Source organism: Seriola aureovittata, chromosome 16, assembly GCF_021018895.1.
Source record: "Seriola aureovittata isolate HTS-2021-v1 ecotype China chromosome 16, ASM2101889v1, whole genome shotgun sequence".
Classification (NCBI taxonomy): Eukaryota; Metazoa; Chordata; class Actinopteri; order Carangiformes; family Carangidae; genus Seriola; species Seriola aureovittata.
The window spans coordinates 1,149,874-1,155,807 of record NC_079379.1 but is presented as its reverse complement, the minus strand read 5'-3'; the positions used below and the strand labels follow the sequence as shown (position 1 = coordinate 1,155,807).

Sequence of the window (5,934 nt, the reverse complement as noted above, 5' to 3'; positions counted from 1 at the left end):
TAAATGTAATTCCTGGGGAAACTGGGAAAAAGTAACAAACCTGATTACTTGCAGCTGTAACTTTGAAGGTGTTGTAAAGCATCGAGGAGCTTTTGCTTTTGTCCACGGAATTTAGCAGAAATGACAACAGAGGCCTATTTTCTTGTGGGATACATACTTTAATGCTTGAGAAATAACAAAGGCAGCTACTTGAGGTTGAAATTAATTGAAAGTGCCGTGTGAGCTCATTCATAAGTAGTGGGCAGAGAGGGCTCCACGAATGCTTCTAATCAGTAACAAAGCATGGCAATGACTTCCACCACACTACCTCTCACACTAATGGCTGGTTGCTGTCACAGTGGCACACAGAATGGACATTTTTTCGACTTTACATTCTTCATTTACATTAAGAAACTAGTCACTTTTCCTCTGGCATGCAAGCCTCCCACACCATTCTCCATTTAAGCAGCTCAGTATTGTCAGTACATGTCCAAGGCTGTGCCCCTCACATCAGCATGACCTTGAAGCGTGCTCCACTTCCACACCGCCAGGGTCAGTCCTACAAACTGAGAGAATAAAACCCTTCCACGCTGGCATTTTTACAAAGCCACACAGCCTTGATCCCAGCTTTTGCAAATTAAAATGGGGTGTCGTAACTGGAAGAAAGACCAATCATTCAGAAGCACCTCTCAGGGTTGTTTGCCATTTTCCAAATTGAAATAAATCGCATTCTGTTGTGAGTACGCAGAAATAAGCTACAGTCATACAACAAAACTATTTGGTGAAAAGAGGAATGGAAAATGGACCTCAGATTCAAAATAATCCAGCTCATGGCCAAATATGAACACTGTTTACTGCAGAACAGTCATTCCTGCTGATAATCAGTCAGAGATGTGACTCATAAGACTGATCTTGTCAGAGACCGTGTCTGCTTTGTCAACTTCTTCAGATTGAGGGCTCCCACATTTGACTGGACATTTATATTTGTGCAAAACAAGATCAGACAACCAAATGCCATTGTTCAGATGTGGAAGTGAGAGCCCCTCCATGAGTTCTTATATTCATTTATATGCCAAGTATATGTAAAAAAAATAAATATGGTTCCAGGGGATGGCAATATCAGGCAGCTGGTCCACCACTTGGGTTCAGACTTAAACATCTTTGAATTTTGTAGAGATATTCATGAGATTTAGTTTTATTCATGGCACCTGGAGGATGGATCCTACTGACCTTGATGATCCCCAGTCTTTTCCTTTCAGGAGCCAATCAGCTGCAGGGTCAGGTGTGTTGGGTCTGAGCTCTAACTCATGAGCTGGACACCAAATATGTTGGATTTTGGTTGTCTATCAATTTATCGGCTATCATAAATTAAGAAAAATATTAATATTAAAAATATTAATGTTAAATAATAACTTTAAAATTAATTAAAGTCCTCTGGGCACCAGCCTAAACTAATAGGCAAAATAGCCAATATAGTTTTAGTCTCAATTTATTACCATTAATCTGGAGCTCTGATTAACCATTAGCTTACTAACTATAATCAAATCACCATATCAACAGTAAGTTAAAGTTGAAGGATTGGAATTCTACAAAGTAGAGGTTGGCAATATTCACGCTTGTGCAACATTAAACACACCAGTAGTTATACTTAAAGACATTTATTTACAATGGAACAGAGTAAAACACAATGTCTAATCTAGTATATACAGGTGTGTGTATGTGTGTGTGTAGGGGTATGTGTGTGTGTCTGTGGGGACACAAACACAGGCAAGATGCCCCTTCAGGTAGATGGCATCTGTGTACAGGGATCAGTCCAGTTTACTGTCCAGGTGCACACCTAGGTATTTATAAGTGTGCACCACCTCAATGTCCTTCCCTTGAATGTTGACTGGCTGAAGGGCCTAGACCTCTGAAAGACCATGACCATCTCCTTGGTCTTCTCCCTGTTGGTCAGATCCCTGTACTCCTCTTCCTGCCCGTTCCTGATACGCACCACAATAGCTGTGTCATCCGAGTATTTCTGAATGTGGCAGGACTCAGAGTTGTATTTAAAGTCCACCGTATACAGGGTGAACAGGAACAGAGCCAGAACAGTCCCCTGTGGAGCCCCAGTGCTGCTCATCACTGTCCCTGAGACACAGTCACCCAGCCTGACGTACTGTGGTCGTCTTGTCAGGTAATCCACAATCCAGGACGTGAAGCAGGGATCCACCCTACAAACTAACAAAAATATCAAAGATGTTACAATTATCCCTGGGCTCCTCTACTACACTGTAAATGCAAACATGGTATTTAATTAAAAATAGTAAATTGACTTAAATCAGTTTTTATCAAATTGCTAATAACACTCCTCACTTAACACTAGTCGATATTCGTAGCTGTGCCGTTTCCATGGTTACCACGTGTAGCTCACCCACTGTTTACTCGCGTAGTGCTTGTCTGATCACACGAGGAGCGCAGTGAGAGCCCGCAAGTCAGACTCTGTACAGACAAAAGTGTCTGAAAAGATCTTTACTCAGTTTATCATAGCCTGTTATCATAGGGAACGTATTTGCTGGCATACTCAGTGGCCTAAGTTATTCTTTTAGGTCATGTTGTCTAGAATATGTACATTACAATACTGTCTTTGTGGGTAATAGGCCTATGTTACAGTTTTCACTTGTACTGGACACAATATGTTTATGAGTTGTGGTGAGCTTTGGTTGTGTTAAATTGTTGTATTATTTTTAACTGTCCCCTTCCAGGCTCAGGCAGATGGTGATCAATCTACATAACCCCAGCAATAAGTTCTAAATGAGATGATCCAGACCAACCTATTCTATTTCCTGTCTGACTTGTGCTTGTGCCTTGCAAATTACTCTGTTAACTGGTCTTTTCTCTCTGTGTATTATTAGACACCAGACGTGACAGTACTTCGCTCTGTTGTCCTCAAAGGCATTCCCATTTTACTTTGTGACGACTCCAGTGAATTCTTCAAGACATGCTCTGTAAGTACTTGCACGTAAGAAAAAGTTTGGTCTGCATTAAAATAGAACTATATCTGTGCTGACATAGAAGATGTAATTCTATCTGCACAATATACAATATACATTTTGTACAGTGATTGATGTATTTTGTATAGCAATTCCTCCACAGCTAATCTGAGACGTATTTAAACAGCCAGTAAATAAAAATTAAATTTGACACATAAACGTTGTACACATTCATTCATTTTAAATCTAAGGAGCAGGAGTCTAAGTTGAAAAGTCAGTGTCACTGTTCAAGAATATATGGACCTTGTGGACCATAGCTTTAGTTTAACCATACCAAATTTATTTTGTTGGCTATATTACAACAATCCAGTGTGAACACATATTTGTGTTGTGTCCATGCTGAAGAAATTGTGTGTGTCTTTGTAGGATACAGCGAGAGACGAGGCCCTAGAATGCATCACTGTTGGTGTGCTGACAGTTGTCAGTGAAGATCGTCCTCACGAGGGTCCGAGTTCAGTGGACCTCCAGCCCATCTCCACTGCCATCATTCTGGAGGGAGGTATTGTCATGGATCGAATTAAAAACTTGCCTCAGGCAGTTTGTCTGTTATTTGGGCTTACATATGCTTTGCATTTGGATTACCCAAAATGCATGGCAAATTTTCCCCACTGGGAAAGAAAAACCTCCCACCAAAACTGTTAACTCTGAAGAACAGTCTACTGGGTTAGACCAGTAAGGAGCCATCTTGGACTGATGCTCGCTTTGGGACACAAAAGCATTTGTTGTACTTTCAGTCTTGATCAGAAATGCAATGATTTTGCATGCACTGAAGTCCTGTAATTATCAGGTGTTTACCTGTTTAATATTGTGAGACTGTTACATGCATAGAATTAGCTCACAAAAATGTGGTTTTATTTTTGCCTTGTCCGTGTCATGTTCTACAGTCAAATCAAACCACAAGTTTGTTGTTAAGCTGCTGTTTTGTACTTGAATGTACAAGAAAGTGATACTTGGGAACAGAACACTTGAGGCTGAATAATAGATTTAATGCATATTGTTATTACAATAGCCTAACAGACAGATCACACTGAGCAATTTTACAATTAACTTTAAAATACATTAAATATGACAAGAGGATGGAGAACAGTAATTTTATTGATTATTGTAAGGTTATTACATGAGTAATAAAACACACATTTTATATTGGAGAATTGGAATCAAAAGTAATAACAATATCAAATGTTAATTGTTCATCCTAGATCTGTCAATGATGCAATTATTATATTTTTAATAAATATTGTAATGCAGCTGAATCAACCCAGTGAGTTTTCTTTTAAAGTATATTTTTGTGGTGTTGTTGCCTTTATTAGGTAATAACAGCTAAAATAAATAAGAAATGGGAGAGAGAGAGAAGAAGGACAAGGACCCATTCAAGGAAATTGGTTTGTTTAATTTAAATGAACTTGAAAATGAGTGAGTAGTAAGTTGTAGGTATTTAGTCATTTTAAGTGGGGTTAAATTTGTATCAAGTAGTCCACACAAAATGAAAAAATTAAGTTAACACTAAGCATGGCTATTAAGTTACATGAACTACTTGATTTAGTACTGCACACTTAAAATAAACAAGCTTTTCTAACTCACTAATCTTAAGATTACTTTGCTTAATTCTTTTGAGGCAACGAGTTTGTATACTTTTTTTTAAGTAAGGTCAACTAATTAGATTTTACAGTGTAATAAGTACAAGTGAACAAGAAGTGAAGTCAGGGAAAAATGGGGCGACATGCTGGCAAATTAAAAAGAACTTACAGTGTAGGTATTTTTTAATGGGCACCTGCATCAGAAGCAGTTTATAGGTTATAGTTATGAGATACGCTGAGCTTGAAATATCAAGACGTAAACTATAGCTCATTCTGTCATATTTTAGCTTTGATATTGTGGAATGAACAGAAGCCTGTGAAACTGAAATAACCAATAATGGTTCTTTACAGACCCAAAAGCAGAACACAATGGAGCTTTTTGAACTGAGTTTATTGTAGAGATAGTGGCAGGACAGGTGAAGGCTGTATGAGCACTGTGAGGTGGGCAGGCGATGACTGGCGGAGTGGAAAATCTGAGAGGAGGGAAACGGGGCAAAGGGACAGGTGGGAGGTGAGTGTCTGAATGCAGAGTCCATCGGTGAGGGATGGCGGGATGGAAAATGAGCAGCCGGCAGGCAAGACATGAGGAGTATGCTTCACTAGGAGGCCTAGACGTTATACCACAGTGGTAGACTGAACGATCTGGTGAAGAGTGACTGGAGACCTGAAAGGTGAGGGCAGGACATGGAGAGAGGGGGAGAGTGGCTGTGTGTGGACCAGTGTGGTTCTAATCTCACTCTCTCCTCCTCTCTCTCCTTATACAGAGGAAAGTGAATCTACATTTTTAATGTGCTGGTTGTTCTTTTTGGTGTATTGATCTATTGATAATTCATTTATCCTCAGTTTACTACATGTTTGTTGTCCAGTGTGAGAGAGGCTGTATGAGATGGTGTGACTCCAGATGAGATTTGGTGGGCCCTGCTGAGCATGATGCTATTAGGCTATCTGAATATTCCTGTCTTTGTATTATTGTTATTATCATTTATCTTTAACTACCTCTGGGGCAGTGGACCAGTGGTTATCACGGTGGCCTCACAGCAAGACAGTTCTGGGTTCGAACCCGCCGGCCGGCTGTGTCCTTTCTGTGTCTATGGGTTCCTCCCACAGTCCAAAGACATGCAGGTTTAGGTTAATTGGTGACTCTGAATTACCAATAGGTGTGAATGTGAGTGTGGGTGTACCTCACTGTCACCCAGTGTCAGCTGGGATTGGCTCCAGCTCCCTTGCGACCCTATAAGGGCAATCAGCAGATAAGCAACAGGCTAGTGGATGGATTAACTCCTTCTCCCTCCGTTCTCTTACCCACTTTAGACAAATATCCCAAAACACAAAACCTCTCTGAGTGG

General features: G+C 40.1%; 1 long non-coding RNA gene across 1 annotated transcript; it reads left to right on the top strand.

The window, feature by feature from the left end:
* Positions 1-2,609: 2,609 nt before the first annotated feature.
* Positions 2,610-3,559, top strand: LOC130183339 (uncharacterized). Its single transcript, XR_008829816.1, has 3 exons — positions 2,610-2,670; positions 2,874-2,966; positions 3,378-3,559. It is a non-coding gene; the product is annotated as an uncharacterized LOC130183339 (long non-coding RNA).
* The last annotated feature ends 2,375 nt before the right edge of the window (positions 3,560-5,934 follow it).